Consider the following 18,324-nt stretch of genomic DNA (forward strand, 5'->3'; position numbering starts at 1 on the left):
AAAGCATCCAGGCAACATTGAGTTGCTGACATGGGCAGGAACCAGGGAAGATGTGGGAGCCTCTTCTATTCCTCTTTATTGCGTGACCTAGACGAAAGCTTACGTGTATTTCCAGAAAAAAGAGGAGAGAGGACAAATGAAAGAACTCTCTTTTCCCATTACCCCCTTATACAACTGTCTGTGGATTATTTCAGAATAATGGAAAGTTTGGCCAAGAAGTAGTTTCTTGATTAATGCAGATCTTGGTGGATGCAGATGATGGTGCGGCAATGACAATGCAGATCCATGACATGCAGATTTCAGCCACCTGGTGGCTACAATCCTCAGATCTAGCCACTATGAGTAATTTTATTGTCACTCTCAGTTATGTTATGTAGTTATGTTACTCAGTTATGTTAATATATGTCACTGTCTTGGCTGATAGATACCACTTACATTACATTTGTGGCCACTTACATTCTTGCCTGCTCTCCTTAGCCACCAAGTCAAGCTTGAAGTGCCACTTAACAACACTTTTTCAGCAGCCAGATCTTAAAAGCCTGCCCTGATACCTTAATCACTATTGCACAGATCTTGGTGTGCCTCAGGAGGAAATGTCACCCTACTTCTTTTCATGCCAAAAGAGAAAATGGCTTGAGTATCACGAAGCAGCTGAACTCACAAGGAAACGTGGAGCTAGGCTAGAGCCTATTCTGTTGCCCTCTATCACTCCAAATAAGATAATCAACAGAATAGTCAACAAGAACTGTGAAGTCTGAGAGTCAAAACCCAAACCCCTGCAATCCAAATGATTTCCCCTACTTCATCCTGGATAGGTGTTACTGGTGGGTGCTACAGACTGGTTGATCCCTCCAGGTTGTTGGAGGGGTGCTGCTGTTTCCAGTTTGATTTAGTGGATATTTAGACACTATCAGGGCTTAGGGTGAGATTTTTTTGACCTGTTTGCCAGCCACTGCATATACATTCTTTGATTTCTCAGAAGAGACTTCTGAAAGAGTTAAATATCCAGGAAAATGGAGATTTAGAGATTTTGTAACACTGAGCTTAACTCTGGTGCAGCATGAATGTTGTTTAATTGATTACATTACTGTCTACACATTATCTAGTATGTCCTGTCTTCCTTAGTATTTTTAATAGCTTAGAATATATTTATTCTATAGCCTTGATAACTAAAAATATCCTTAGGTTTAGGATTTAAACATTACATTTTAATAAGAATATAAATTGTTCAGGGGGAAAGAGTTTTCTCTGATATTCTGTGATTGTAGTTTATGACTTGTCTACCTTTCAAGCTGATTTTAATATTTTTCATTAAATTTAGTATATTCTTTCTTCCCAAGAGCTCTGCCTCTTCATTATAACCATTTCCATCAATGACAAGATCACAGAGCATTTTTAATGTTAAATAGAAGGATAGAAATTAGAACTTAAAGGGTGAGACTATTAGTATTTCTGAGTGCTTCTATGTATTCATCACTGCCTGATACAGATCAGTATTAATATAGGGAGCAGCCAGACATAATCCATCTACTGGATATTCCTTTTCTCTCTATGCAGTGACTGCCTTGTCTTCTTTCTCAGACACTGCCTGTTCCAGTCTCCAGACAGGAAATCCAGACATGGCCATTCATCAATGCTGCTATAATCTGTCTGATTTTATTAGTTTTTGAATTTTATCACCAAAATGAATAGGAAGGGGGGCAAGGAGAACCAAACAGGATGATTCTCCCATACCTATGAATTCTCTTCAGTACTGTGGATTCAGAACAGACAAAAATTAAGAAATGAGAAATAGTTGGCAAGTTAACTACTCCCTTGCCACCTCCCTCTCCCAGGACCCCCCTCCACATTCCCCCTTATTTTTAAGAGCTTGATCTATTTTAAAATCTTGATCTATTTATTCAACAAATACATGTCATGTCCTGCAGTTGCGGTAGTTGGTTGATTGATCTTTTTCCTTTATTTTAGACTTCATGCTGAACATTGAATATTCTGTGTTATTATGAGACCCGCCTAGGGCTGCATCTTGTTTTGGAGAGCAGACACAAATAGCTGTTGGAAATTGAGTTATTTGGAGTTGCTACATAGAGTGAGGCATTCCAGTGCCTGTTGTCCCAGTTGAATATATCCTAGTTGGAATAACTGGTTGAGGCAAGGAATGGTTAACCATGTAGATTCCAATGGAGAGAGAGCATGAGCAGACTAAAGCCTTTGATTATTTCTGGCAAAGCGACATAAACTGTTTCAACCCAGGGCACCACAACAGGAAATCACTGAAGGAGATTCATATTTTAATTGCCCCAGTTCCAAGTTTCTGGTGAGGCAGAGAGGGTAAAATTTATGGTTGTGAAAAAGTGTCTGCCTTGGAGCTGTATGGAAACAATTAGATTTTCTCAAAGAGAACAAGTTCTTTACAGACTCCTATGGATATTCTGCTGTGGCAGTCTAGCTGTAAGCTGAGTGTGGATTCATAGAAGTGTGGTGTGTGCATGAAATGAAGGAATTCCCTACTACTGTCCTTTGCAGGATTCTACAGAAGTGAAGGAGGAGTTGCCCGAGTTCTTCTCATGCCGTGTACAAGGTAGGAGAATAAATATAAGCACTTTATGATCATACGTGATTTTCCTATAAGATTTTTAACACCTGTGAGCCATCTGCCCCACTGTCTCTCTCAGTGAAGGCATCAGAAGAAATTGGCCCAGAGGTCCTGTGACAGTTCTTTATTGACATACTGAGTTACTGGTAGGTTAAAGACATGCATAGTAAAACTTCCAACTTGTGCTCTCTTCACTGGCCTAGTCTTTCCACATGTTGTGTGAAAAACATTGGTTAATATATACTACTGTATATCTGAAATATTATCAGCATTTTTATATTAGGTTTTAAATCACCTCTTTCACCCCAAAATGCCAACCAAGAATGTGGATATACAAATAAATGAAATGTTGAAATTCAGTTTGCAAAGTATTCCTCAGTACCAAAAATATTAGTGCAAGTTTAATCAATTTCTTGGAATTTACACTTCACTTAATATTTGACTGTGAAGACTGACCATATTTGCCTCAGGTAGCCTAGATATCAGTTTATTCTTTGCCTTCTGATGAGAAAGGGAGTCACATACATTGGCCAGTAATGCATTGATCATTTTTATTATTCAACTGAATCTTTAGGGGTTTTTGTATGTTAATTTTCTAAGCAATTCACAATAATTTTAATTTGATCTATACGTGTTCCTAAAGGAAAGCATTTTAAACTGCTCCCTCAAGAAATTGCTTGAGTTACATCTGACTACAATTAACTATAATTAAGGCTATTAACACTTCGTTGTCACAGTATTTTTCTTGTATACCAAAGATTTTGGGGCAGAGACTTTGCTGTATTTTAGAGTGCTTATGCAAATGGACCCTGAGTTGGTTAGAACATGGTGCTAACTCCAAGGTCACGGGTTTGATCCCTATATAGGCGATTAATTTAAGAGTTGGACGCAGTGATCCTTGTAGGTCCTTCCAACTCAGAATATTCTGTGATTCTGAAATATATATAGGTTAAGAAGCTCTCATACAAGTCATGATATGGGGCCTGGCAAAGTAGAGTGTGTCTGTCAGCTAGCAGAGATTTGTCCATTTTCAGATGTATGCAACTTTTAAAGAGTAAATATCATTCTGGGAGAATCTGGAGCTGTTTCAAACTCCATATCTCCATTTAAAGTATTTTCAGTAAATTTATATGTCATTGATGTGATAAAGAAAATGTGATTTTAGTATTTTTAGTGTAGATACACTTTGAAACAAACATCATTGTTTTTATCTCTTTGCCTACAGAGGCATACAGAAGTGTCTAGATGAATACAACTGAATAATTAGGCACTTCAATGCACGCAAATAGTAAAGACCATTGGATCTTTTGATATGTAATGTGTATGTACAATGTAGTCAACAAAGCAATATCATCCCTATTTTTCACTCAGAAACCAAATCTGTACATATTGAATGTAAACTCTTGATCAACTTTTGTTAGTATTTGAAGGCAGTTTGACTGCCTGAACACGCTCTCAAAATTCTGTATTGTCATTCATTTGTATGGCATTTAATATTTATCACTTAGCTGAATGAATACTGCTTCATAACTGTGGAGTAAACTGGAAAGCAAGGAACATTCATCTGGGAACTGTTTACTCTGTGGACCTGTCCATCTGTTTAATCTGTCAAGATGCTCACTCAGACTCTTCATCTTTAGAAGTGTCCTGGTTCCAGCCATGACAGTGTTAATTTTGGCAGTAGCCAGGAGGGGGCATGGGCAGGACCTGGAAGTTGTTCTGTACCACCTCATGTCATTGCCAGTGATGAGGGGAAGGGAATCTCTTCCGGGTTGGCAGTGTGGCAGAGGGAGCAGTTGGATATAGTCTATTGTTGGCAGGTTTCCATGTGAATTGTTTGTTTCTTTTACCCTCTGTCATTACTATTGTTGCTATTACCATTTATTTTCTTATCTCATTGAAGTTTCCAGTAAATTGTTCTTATCTCAGCCTGTGATCTTTATCTTTTGTGCTTCCAATTCTCCTCTGTGTGCTACCACAGGGGGAGGGGAAGCAGGAGCGAGGGAGAGGCACATGGTTTGAAGAGCCTCAGTGGGAGCACTAAATTGGGGAATACAGTTCCTAAACCTCGACAAGAAGCAACATAAAAGCAATAAATTAACTTTCAAAAAACCATACCTATTTAGGTCTCCCTCCACGGGGTATTTGAGGTCCAGCCCAGAACACATCTGCTCTCTTATGCAGAGGTTAGAAATGTCAACATTATTGAAACAGAATCTGGAAAAGGCATCAAATTGACGTCTTTAAAAAGAGACAGATTCATTTTGCAACTTGCTTGATTCCATGATGAAATGATAACATTCAAACGTAGAATGATGTTAATGACATTTTTTCACAATGATATATAGCAGTCTGTAGTAGCAGCATTGCTATGTGGTTTGCTGTTTTCTGTAAATTCACTTGGGATCATAGTGTCAAGTACCATTACTGTGGCTTTGCTGGTTTTGCACTTTGGTATGGTATGTGAAACAGAGTACAGATCAAAGCAGCTTTTGCAGCACTTGATGTGTCTGGCATTTTGGTATGTCTGTAATTCTGTAAAAACATGTCCACTGAAACACCTGTAAAGAGTCTAAAGTTTTGCACTGGCGTAATATAAGTCTACAAACAGTAGAATTGCACATTTATATAAACCTTGCATAAAATGGAACCTATGAGAGAGAATTCTTTATTTTCAATTCCTCATGTTTTTGAAAACCAAGAGCTGCTCCATTGCAGTTTACCAGAACTTGAAATACAGAAAGTATAGGTATAGTTATTTGGAATAAAAATCCTGATCAGGGGAATGAGGATTTCTTTCAAAAATTATACAGTTCAAAATTCAGTTTTTTCAAGTTCATAACATAGTCACCAATGGCCTGTGGGGTACAACTTCTGTATATGATGGCTTTGTTCTCAAAATACACATGCAGAAATTGTGAACTCATATTTGATCTTTTTGCCCTAAAGAGGTCAAACCTACTCCCCTGTCTTTTAAGAGTCAACTCAAAACATCATGCTGCAATCTGTTCGCAGAGCTGGCAGCCTCCACATCTCTTCTTGGAATTAAGAAAGTATTTGAAAAAAAAAGGTAAGATTCCAGGGACAGGAAGACAAGTAGAGGAATAAATTGAGTGCTTGTGCTAAGGAGTAATTCAGTTGTCAATAAAGTCCTATAGTAGAGGAGCAGTAGGTCACCGGTCTTACTCCTTATAACTGGAGTACCATCACTGCTCCAGCAGCTCCATTTTGAGAGAAAGCAGTGCTTTCTAGGAAACTGAATGTATCCAGGATGTGAGAATTGTAGTCTTAAAATGCCTAACTGTTATTCTGAAATCAGGCATTGGATAAGAGTCACTGTGTTACTGAAAAAGGTTTTAGAACTATAGGATTACTAAAGGCTATTTGAAGTAATTACTGCATAAGTTGTGGTTTTAAACTATATGTAAAGACAGGAGAAAGAAGGTCAGTGCACACCTTAGAAAACACTTTTAAAAAAATATGATTTTTGTTGTTTTTGTTTTAAGCTAATTTTAAAACCATTAACATCCTTTATGGGAAAAAAGTATTTGAAACAATAGGAACCTCTAATCAAATCAGATGGTCATTGTCATGTATGAGGGAGTGTGTAAGACTGATTATTAATTTGAATTAGATAGAGGGTTTCTCAAAGTATTATTTCAATTTAAGAAACTGCCTGGTTGTAGTGGTTTGACCTTGGCTAGCTGCCAGATGACCATATAGTTGCTATCTCATTCCCCCTCTTCTCCCCTCCTTGTCAAAAGAACAGAGGGAGAAAATTGGATAAAAAAGCTTGTGGGTTGAAATAAAGACAAGGAAATCACTTACCAATTACACTCACTGCAAAACACACTTTACTTGGGGAAAAGCAATTTCATTTATTGCCATTTAAAATAAATTGGGATGGTAAGAAATAAAACCTGAAATTAAAACACCTTCCTTCTCCTCTCTGATTTTTTCCCAGGATCGAGTACACTCCTTTGTTCCTGAATCCTTGATCTCTTTCCTCCCTCGAGTGTCACAGGGTGGATGGGGTATGGGAGCTGTGGTCAATCCCTAACAGCTCCTTTTAGCTTCTCCTTCCCTCTCACAGTTTTCCCTGTTCTAGCATAGGTCCTCTCCAAAGGCTTCAGTCCTTCAGCAAATATCCACCTTCTCTGCTTTGGGGTCCTCCACGGCCTGCAGTGTGGATACCTGTTACACTGTGGTCACTTTGTGGGCAACAAGGAAATATCTGCTCCCTTGTGGTCTCTGTCACAGCTGTAGTAGAATCTTTGCCCCAACACCTGGACGCCTGCTCCTAGTACATTAGTAATCAAGATGAAAGTGAGGACACAGCTATATAAAAATACATATTTATAGAATCATAAATTCACAGTTGGGTTGGGGTTGTCTGCCAGAATTTTTTCTTACTGGGAAATCTCTTAATGACATGAAGTTGGTGGAGTGAGGCCTCCTACCAACAATCTAACCTACAGCAATTCAGCAAATGATCTGAGTTTAGAAATGAGTGTGCATGAAAATGAAGCCAGCGAAATGCCTGTCTGGCAATTCCTATTGTATATACTTAGCGTTTTGTGATAGATACTCAAGCACCCATTGCTTTCTCTTCTAAAGAGACTAAGTCTGGTGCCAAGGCATTGCCTAGAGCACCCCAGAGAGTGCTAGAGCAGTGTGGAGGTAAGGTCCTCTACAGAGTGCTTAGCTCCCTGCCTATGCATGAGGTCTATCTAAGACCATCAACTGGAGTAAACTTCTTTTTTGGTTAATATGCAATGTGGACATAAGGGCCTAGAACCAGTGGATAGCAGCAAATCAACCACCAAACCTACCCCCCTTCATACCACCCTAAATGGTAATGGTCACACTCTGGATCCAGCACTTAGTGAAATCCTGTTGCCAAACAAAGAATGCAAATGAAGCTCTCTTTCTGCTGAGGCAGTAGGAATAAAGGAATAGCAATTATTTTTATTCAGAAATCCCAATCCCAACACACAGCTCTGAATTATGATACTTTATTTCTAGCCTTTCTCCAACTCATTCTAGGAAAATTATTCACAATAATTTCTTGGATTTTCATGTTGCTTTTAGTCTTTCTACATACATAATTTGTGTCTTCCTTTTTTGGTCTTTCTTCAGGGAATATTTCTGCTTGAATGGCTTATTTGTACTTTAGGCTACATAATAGGGATATGTCTTCCTTTTTTTTTTCAAGCTAGTTTGCTTAACAAAGGAATTGATTTGACCTACATACATGCCAGTCAGAGATTAGACAGATAAGAAATTCTTACTAAAAGAAGAAATCAACAGGCAGTAACTGTGAATGATTTAAAATAGGAAGAATAGAAGTGAAATACATATGAATGGTCTGCTCTTCATTTCCTTGAGATAAGATTATTTACTTATATCAAGCTGCAGGAAAATATGATTCTTAGCTTGATGATAGAGGAAAAACATATAGCAAAGAATGTTGTTTATATTCCAGCTGCAGATTCCTCCAGACAGCTCTTAGTTACTGTCTTCTTACCCATCACAGTGATATGTACAGGACCATTACAGCAGACTTGAATAATCCCTTCTACTTCTGAAGTGCAACAAAATATGTAAGTGTATTGTAGCTGTATTGTTTCAGGAGCAAAGTTTAAATAGACAGATCTCTTGTCCCCTGTTGTATTGCACATATTAACTTCAGTAATTTCATATCTTACATTATTTATAAGCAAGAATTCTTCGACAAAGTTATTATATATCCCTAGCAGGGTGTTCTGCTTTCAACTAGAAGAGAGTTAACTTCTCAGTAGCTGTTACAACACCATGTTTTCAATTCAGAGAAACTAGGAAGGAGCATAGCTGGGACAGGTGACCTGAACTGAGCAAGGGGATATTCCACACCATAGAACTTCCTGTCCAGTATATAAACTGGGGGAAGTTGCCCAGAAGGGGGGGTCATTCAGGGTTTGGGAAGTGTGGTCTGGCATCGATCAGCAGGTACTGAGCAATTGTTCTGTGCATCACTTGTTTTTTCCCTTTTTATTATCATCATTATTATAATTTACAATTATTACTGTATTTTTACTTTTTTTTTCAATTATTAAACTGTTGTCTCAACCTACAAGTTTTACTTTTATTCTCCTCCCCATTCCATTGGGTTGTGGTAGGGGGAGAACGGGGAATTGAGTGAGTGGCTGCGTGGTGCTTAATTTACAGCTAGGCTTAAATCATGAGATAGGGTTAGTCCAAACAATGTCTCACAGAGTTCCCTTATCATGGAATCATAGAATGGTTTGAGTTGGAAGGAACCTTTAACAATCATGTAGTCCAACCCAAGTCCTTGGGCAGGGACAGCTTCCACTAGACCAGGTTGCTCAAAGCCCCATCCAAACTGGTTTTGAATACTTCCAGGGATGGGACCTCCACAACTTGTGTGGGTAACTTGTTCCAGTGTCTCACTACCCTCATTGTAAAAAATTTCTTCCTTATATTCTGTCTAAACATACCCTTTGTTAGTTTAAAACATTGCCCCTTGTCCTGTCCCTGCAGGCCCCAGTAAAAAGTTTGTTTTTCTCGTAAATCCCCTTAATATATTGAAAGGCTGTGGTAAGGTCTCCCTGGAGCCTTCCATTCTCCAGACTGAACACCACCAGCTCTTTCTCTATAGCAGAAGTGTTCCAGTCCTCTGACCATTTTCATGTCCCTCCTCTGAAGCCACTCTAACAGGTCTATGCTTTTCTTGTACTAGGGACACCAAAGCTGGAGATAGTACTACAGGTGGAATCTCATGACAGGAGAGCAGACGGGAAGAATAATCTCCCCCAACCTGCCATCCACACTTCTTTTGATTCAGCCCAGGATATGATTGGCTTCCTGGGCTGTGAGTGCACATTGCTGGCTCATGTCCAATTGTTCATTCATCAGTGTCCCCAGGCCCTTCTCCTCAGGGCTGCTGTCAATCCATTTATCCCCCAGTCTGTATTCATACTGGGGATTACTCCAATCCAGCTGCAGCACCCTGAGGTTTATACGGGTTGACTCCTCAAGCCTGTCCATGTGTCCTGTGTCTGTCATGATGACATCCCTTCCCTCAACTGAATTGACTGCTCTCAGTTGGTGTCATCTACAAACTTGCTGACTGCACACTCAATCCCACCGTGTCATTGATGAAGATAATAAATAGTATTTGTCCCAGTGTTGACCCTTGAAGAATACCACTTGTTATTGGTTTCCACTTGAACATTGAGCCACTGACTATAGCTCTTTGGTTGTGTCCACCAACACAATTCTTCATCCATCTAACAGTCCATCTGTCAAACCCATATCTCTTGAATTTAGCCTCAAGAATGTTGTGGGCAGCTATCAAAGACCTTACGGAAGTCCAGGTAGGTGACATCCATAGCTCTCCCTTTTTCCACTGATGCAGTCACTCCATTGTATAGGACCACTAGATTAATTCAACACCCCAGCTAGCTTATCCCACCTAGCTACTAGGTAATGTTGGTTTATTCTGATAATTTTTTATCCTCTAAATGTTAAAATACAGGATTTCCTATAGGTTGTACTTCTCTCTTTCTAGGAGGTAGAAAGAGTTACCACTTTATCTGTGAAGAAATTTTTGTATGTATGTTAATCTGAGGTGAAAACATCATCTCTAGACTTCAGGCAAGTTTTTGGAACAGAGGTATAATCATATGACAGGTAAATATCTCTGCTCTGATTTTATTCTCATTAGCAGAGTGCTCATGTGGTGCCTTGCCTTGAATGTAGGCTAGCGACCAGCAAGAGTGTTCCTCTTGCTGGAGTCTGTGCTGGCAAATTTTCATTACTGCTATCTCATGCTAGTAAACTTAAACTTGGAGCAGTTATGTCTTCCTGTGTTCAAATGCAGCCTCACATGCAACGCAGACAAATCTTTACTGGGAGACATTAATTTCTACTAATGTGTTCTCTGAGAGTTAGCTGCCTTAGCAAAGGTTGTTGTTTGGTCTCCTTCAGTAGTCAATGGAGATGTACATTAGTACCTCCCTAGCGTAATTCATCCTACTGGGCTTAGACATCCAAACTAGGAAGGTGCAAAGCACTCTCCAGAGGGATCAGTTTCTTTCAAACCTTTTAAAAAGCATTAAGTTAGAGTTCCATCCAAAAGTTCCACTCTTGCTATCAATAAATTAATCTTATTAAAGCAAATATTTTTGATTTTTTTTGATATTTAACTAAACATTGAGAAAGCTTAGGGATGTGTATAAACAAGTGTGCTTTATGCCCTTTATCAGTTTTCATTGTCATTTTTAGTGAATTGAGGGTACCTTTGTGTCAGTTTGACCTGTGTATTTCACATAGCATCAGTCTTTATTTGCCTTCGTCCTTTTCAGAGAGGAGTTCTCGTTACTGAAACACCTTTTTACCCTTAGTTAACAGCTTAGAATATTGTTTAAAATGAAGTGTATAGATTGAAATTTGTATTAGCTATCATAAGTCTTTGTCATTTTTCTTCTTCGTAATTTTGAGATTTATTAAAATGAATCATACTTAGTGCATTTTTTTATTGCTCTGTGCTCTAAAACACAGTAAAACAGTAATCCGAGAATCGACGAAAGGTAAACTCATGTCTTATTATATGCATTCTGGAGCAGTCTAAGCATTGCTTTACTAGCTTACATTGGCTACAAAGTTATTAACTTCTGAGTGTCCTTGTTTGTAATAATGAAATAATTGTAAATAAACTGATACCTGAAATTTTCGTGGTCATTATCTCATTTTTATACAGCCTTCTTGTGACAAATAAGCAAAATAAAGAATAAGATTAATGCATTGTTTCACAAGGGGAATGTATTATAACTGATCTCAAGTCATGATCAGTTCGGTTATTTTCCCCAGTAATTATTACAGGAATGATCACCTTCATAAATTTGATGATGATTTTTAGAAAATAAATTTTATGAATTAATTTTTTCAGAACATGCCACATAGAAAAAAAAGCCCAAAACTGAAGGAAATTTGGATCTATTGTGAACCCAATCAGTATGACAAAAGAACTTACACTGGTACAAATAGGTATTGTGTTCACTGTTGAAAAGCATTTAAAAATCTTTCTGCTACCTGACTATCAAAATATGGTACTGTGTTTACTCTTTTTAAATTGTCAAAATGTGAATTAGTAAGTTAATCTTAATAGGATACTTAAGGTAAACATGCTAAATCTCTTACTGAGTATGACCTTCAGTAATAAAGCATTTGGTAATAAAGCAGCTCATTTTCTATGGATATCTCTTTACTGATCTGTAGTTCAGTAACTATGATTATGTAAAAGTCAACAACAGTTTAAGTCATGCTCCTCCTTCATGTCAGGATTTATACAGCAGATGAGACTTTCTCAGCAAATAAAGATTTTGAGTGAGCTTTAGTTGAAAAGACAATCGAAGTTATTGATTTTAGTATTTTGGTTTTGCCTTTTCCTTTGCTCCTGTAATTTCAGTACTTGAGCCTTTGGATGCTGAGAGTTTCTTATCACTCCAAGGTTAATGTGAGTAAACAGTATTGTGGATATATTTAATAGAACCAGTCCCCAGACATCAAAAAAAATCACATGGCAACAACTATCACAAAACCTTGTTTTGTGCTGCATATATGTGAAATGAAATCCAGAATTTCCAATAGGTCATAGGAACGCATTATAAACAAAAGAAGAGGCAAACTGAAGACTTTATTTTGGTTTTCACCCCTTTTATCTGGAACACATTAAGGGGGATGGGGGATTAAGTGGTCAGCAGCTGAGTGAAATTAGTGGGGAAAGTAACTCAAAGAAGGAAAATTAAGGAAAGCAGAAGCGATTTGTTGAATGAGACAGAAGTGATTGCAAGAATAGAGGCAAAATGGAATGAGGAAATCTGTAGCTCGTGTATTGCAAATAAAAAATGAAGAACTAGGAAGTGAAGCGAAAGGACTAAGTCTTCTAGCAGCTGATGGAGATTATTGTTTTATGATAACTTGCACCAAAACAAAATTGTAATTCATTTGGCAAAGGAGAGATACATGACTTTTGTTGACATGCCCTGTTACAACCACTGAAAAAAATATTCTCAAAAGAAAATTATCTGGCCTTGTTCATGATGTATCACCTCAGGTCAGCATGTTCTTCCTGACAATCTCCAGTGCTCCATACCCCTCCCTCAGCTGGAACTTCCAGACCTGATGTGGCCAGGATAAATATTAGGGAATGATCCCACTTTCCAGAAATAACCTTGATCTTCTGAAGTCATACAATCTAGGTTGACAAGTAGGCAAATTCCTAAAAAAATCAAGCAAACATGAACTTTTTTTTTAGGTGTTGGAATCTGAGCCAAAAGCATAGTACTCCTAAACAGAAGAATTAAGTAACAAATTGGACTAAAACTATGTTATGGTTTATGTGAATATCTACTCCCACTTTAATGATGATTACTTCTTCACTGTAGTTTTAAAAGGTCAAGGTTGAAAAAGGGCAATATGGTAAGGTCAGAATTTCTTCCAGCAGATGAAATATGCATAGCTTGGCTGGCCTTTGCCCTGTAAATACAGAGAAGTTTAAAATATGTCAGCATTAAGTATGACAAATACTATTGATTTTTCTTGTTAGATGAACCATCTGCCTCTTTGATGCTAGGATGAATTATGTCTACTTCTTGTCAGTAGCAGTGGCGGTATTTGTTTTTTTTTTTCTCCTGACTGCTCAAAATTTGTCCTCATTGAAGGTCAGCATTCCTGGAGCGCTAGAGGTTTCTGTAGGCTTGTGGCATGGACAAACCACCTGGCTTTGCTCGTGGTAAAGGTTACTGCCCTCAGCTCCTTGTTTTGCTGTCAAAGATGATTGCCCTTTTAAATCTGCCTGCACACTGCTTATGTGAGCACTCTCATTTTTTCCCAGAAAAAAAAAAAGGGCTAGGCTAATTTAAATAGTTTAAAACAACAGTTCTGATGGACTGTCTTCTTTTTTGATGAGTGCATTTTGATGAGTGCAACCTTTTAGAATCATAGAATTGTTTAGGTTGCAGAAGACCTTTAAGATCATCCAGTCCAACCATTAACCCAGCACTACCAAGTCCACCACTAACCCATGGCCCTAAGCAACACATCCACATGCCTTTTAAATACTCCCAGGGGTGGTGACTCAACTACTTCTCTGGGCAGCCTGTTCCAGTACTCCATTTCAGTGAAGAAATTTTTCTGAGTATCCAATCTAAACCTCCCCTGGTGCAACTTGAGGCCATTTTCTCTTGTCCTATAACTTGTTTCTTGGGAGAAAAGACCATCTCCATCTCACCACAACCTCCTTTCAGGTAGTTGTAGAGAGTGATAAGGTGGCCCCTGAGCCTCCTTTTCTCCAGGCTAAACAACCCCAGCTTCCTCAGCTGTTCCTCATCAGTCTTGTGCTCCAGACCCTTCACCAGGTCCTTTGCTCTTCTATGGACCCACTCCAGCACCTCAGTGTCTTTATTGTAGTGGGTGGCCCAAAACTAAAAACAGGATTTGAAGCATGGCCTCAACATTGCTGAGTAGAGGGGGGTGATCATTGCCCTGGCCCTGCTGGCCACACTATTTCTGATACAAGCCAGGATTCCACTGGCCACCTTGGCCACCTGGGCACACTGTTAGCTCATGTTCAGCCAGCTGTCAAACAGCATGCCCAGGTACTTTTTCACTGGGAAACTTTCCAGCCACTCTTCTTCCAGCCTGAAGCACTGCATGGGGTCTCTGTGAATGATGTGCAGGATGCAGCACTCGGCCTTGTTAAACCTCATAAAATTGGCCTTGGCCCATTGATCCAGCTGTCCAGATCCCTCTTTAAAATCTTCCTGCCCTCCAGCGCATAAACACTCCTGCCCAGCTTGATGTTGCTTGCAAACTGACTGAAGTTTCCCTTGATTCCTTCATCCAGATCACCCATTGAACCCAGTACTGAGCCCTGGGGAACATCACGAGTGACTGGCTACCAGCTGAATGTAACTGCATCACCACCACTCTCTGGGCCTGCATATGGTGTCTGATCACACTCAAGGTGATCTGCTCCATGACTTTCCCCTGTGCTGAGTTCAGACTGACAGGTCTGTAGCTCCCTGAATCCTCCTTTCAGACCACTCTTTTAGATGGGCATCACATTTTCTAATCTCCAGTCAACTGTGATCTCTCCAATTAGGTAGGGTTGCTGGTAAATGATAGAAAGTAGCTTGGCAAGCACTTCTACCAGCTCCCTCAGTATGCTGGGGTGGGTTCCTTCCAGCCCCAGAGATTTGTGTCTGAGTGGCGTAGCAGATCACTGCTTGTTTTCCCTTGTAATATGGGGGCTTCAGTCTGCTCCCCATTGCTGTCTTTCAGCTCAGGGGGCTGGGTTCCCCCAGAACAAGTGGTTGTAAAGACTGAGGCAAAGATGCAAAGATGGCATTAAGTACCTCAGCCTTTTCTTCATCCTTTGTCATTATGTTTCTTCCTGTATCCAATAAAGGATGGAGATTCTCATCAACCCTCCTTTTGTTGCTGATGTCTTATTGTCTTTTATGGCATGGCCAGATTAAGTTCTAGCTCAGCTTTGGCCCTTTTGATTTTCTCCCTGAATAACCTCACAATATTCTTGTAGCTCTCCTGGGTTGCCTGCCCCTTCTTCCAAAGGTTGTAAACTCTCCTTTTTTGTTTCTGAGTTCCGGTCAAAACAGTCGGTTCAGTCAGATGACTACTGTTTGCAGAGAGCAGCTCTCTGTATATCTGTGGAAGGAGACAACCAGGCATACTTTACCCTTCACCCAGAATTTAACTAACTTTTTTTCCTATTGAAAAGAGTATTTCAATATAAGTTCTGGAAATCTCCGCTATCATATTTTGGAATATTTCCCTCAGAAAAAAATGCACTGATGCACCTGATGTTCAACACATGATCACTGATGTGATGGATATTTCCTTTTTATAATTACTGAATAAATCAAGTGTAACTTAGGTAAAGTATAAGCTGTCTTCTGAAGTACATGGGCTTTATACATTCAGAACATTACAGCATGATTTATAACACTGAATTACTGTAGCTTGCTCAAAATGAGTTGGAGAGTAAACAAATTGTTTGCTACATCTTACAAGCACAGTGGTCAATAGTGTCATAACAAAGTAGTCTGAGTGTGTATAATTGTGGCACAATGGATAATGAATATTGCAAAAATAAATAGAGAATTTGATCAAATAAGCATTTAATGGAATTTTTTTTTCTAAAACAGTTTCCAGACTGCTGTGAGGAACTAAATTGTTCTACCATTCTTGGCTTACAAAAATGCTCATACTACTCATACTTTCACACTGCCCTGTGAAGTATTGAAGTGGAAAAGTGATGAACTGTCATAGTTCTAGGAACACTTCTGCATTTGGGATGTGGCAGGTTGTTTAAGCAATCTTGCTAAGTCAAGGACTAGGCTACTGCTGGACTTCTTTTTAATTTTAATTAAAAATTTTAATTTTAATTTTCTATTTATCTTGATATCATAACCAATTTTACTAAATCTGTGAGTCAACGATACATTTGCTGTAGACTTCTTGGCTCAGGCGTTCTTATTGTTTTGTTGCATATTCAAAGATTATGTTAAACATTACAGAATTTTATCATTTATGAAGACAATTGTTTTAAGGAAGAACTCTTTCACTGAAATAATTTAAATTATCTGAAATTCTTCCTCTTCTGTAAAATTTTGTCCCCTGTCTGAACACCAAATCTTTATCACACCAATCTTTTGAAATTGAAACTTTCACTTTTCTCTAGGTTTATGTGAAGTCTTGGAGAAATGTAAAGGAAAAGAACTTTACAGAAGAAACTTCACAATGCTCAAAAAGGATGATAATTGCTGTTTACTTTAAACTTACAGTTTAAATACCTAAATCAATCAATCAACCTCTTCCTCCCCTCCGCCCCCCCAGGTAATGACATTTGGCTTCAGAATTGGTTTACAAAACTCTCTTTAATCCATTTTCGTAAGACAATTTCATTGGAGATACTATGGTATTACAGTAATGAAAAGTCATCATCACACCACACTTCTATATTCTCTCATGCACTGTGATTGTTACAAAATGTTGTTTGGGTTTTTTTACAATATTTTCTTTTTTATTTTTGGTCATTTTCCTTACTTACAGTTCCGGAAACACTTTCATAAGTAAATGTACATGACACCAGAGTAGTTTTAAAAATCTGCTTGAATTTTATAGAAATATTTCCCAGGGTTTAATAATCAGCAATGTTTGTACAAGTACAAAAGAAGTAGCCAAGGGACTCTGACTCTGGTCCAGAGGCAGTGTAGGTTCTTCTTGGACCAAGGGCTGCCTCTGAAACTCTGAACTTAAAAACAGCTGATAGCGCTGTCTGCTCTAGATTTTTTCCATAACGAGGAGTCCCCTTGTGTTTTCAGACATCTTGTGACAAAGAGTTCCAAAATGTAACTGTGTTCCATGTGGAAAAAGATATAACCTTTAATGTATGTCTCTTGGTGCAATAAATAATAACAGCTTTGCTTTTCACTAAACCACATGTGTATCTAACATCCATACATTCAATGCTAAGGGAGCTCTGGATCAGAATTTAGATAGAAGTTTAAACAAGCCTTTCTAATAGCTTTTCTGGAGAGTAGAGTTTGTATTTTTACACTTTACCCAGGAGGATTGAGTTATATACTATGTATGATGGTTCTAACATATCACCTGAAGGTATGAAACCTCAGTTTGGTGGGTTTCATGGAGCATTGCCTGTGTGATTTGGAGCAGCTCTCTGTATAGAGCATTGCCTATGCTCCACTTGTTGGAATCAGAAAAGCTACCAGCCGCTGTTCCATTCATGCTTTTCAGATCATTACATCTTTGATTTAGCCTCAGATTTAGATGCTCTGACTGGTAAAGAAAGGTTTACAATTTTTTTAATTCTTTATTCTTTTTTTTTTTTTTTTTTTTTGCACAGACTCTCTCACCATATTCCTTCATAGGATCATTTCTCCAAGGGTAACTATGAGTGGAGGTTTGTACAAATACACAATAGGGGAATGCAGATTTTAAATTCTTCAGTTCTCACTGAGTTTCTGTGGAAGTGACTCCATATAGCTGTATGTACTTTTCATTTTGCTGCCACCTTTGAAATCCTGACAGTGGTTGCAAGAACCAAGGCAGCCATCTGCTTTGAAGAATGCTGCCCTGGACTACACACGGGGATGCTCCAAGGCTTAACAATATGTGCAGTTTCCACTGTGATCGAGGATTACTAGTGGATCATGCCTGTTGTTGTATCAGTCCTCTTCCCTGCATTGATCCCGACTCATAAAGCAGGAGAGGTAAGTAAGCAAACAGAAAGTTGCTCTGTATGTTACTATTCACCAAAGAAGTGGAAGTGCAGTGGGAAATCTATTTTAGACAGTTGAGTGTTTTTCACCTCTCAGCAATACCTATTAAGATCACCTGAATTCACTAGGAGGCAGTTTTAAGACTCTTAAGAGAATCAATGAATTAGAAACAAACTTCAATCCTGGTAAAACCTTTGTGATTTATTATTAATTTCTGTTTAAAATCCCATGAAAATTTAGATACAACATATTTAGATTTTCTTAAATAATTCTGAACCCTGGAATAGTCCCCTTTAAGAAAACAGAGCTACTCACATGATAACCTGCAGTGCCTTCCTCTTTAGAGTGGCATTTGTATGTACTTAGTCAGGAGTCTTTTTATGGGTTAAGTTAGCAATCTTC

Source organism: Manacus vitellinus, unplaced genomic scaffold (assembly GCF_001715985.3).
Source record: "Manacus vitellinus isolate BGI_N305 unplaced genomic scaffold, ASM171598v3 scaffold_13_pilon, whole genome shotgun sequence".
NCBI classification, from domain to species: Eukaryota; Metazoa; Chordata; class Aves; order Passeriformes; family Pipridae; genus Manacus; species Manacus vitellinus.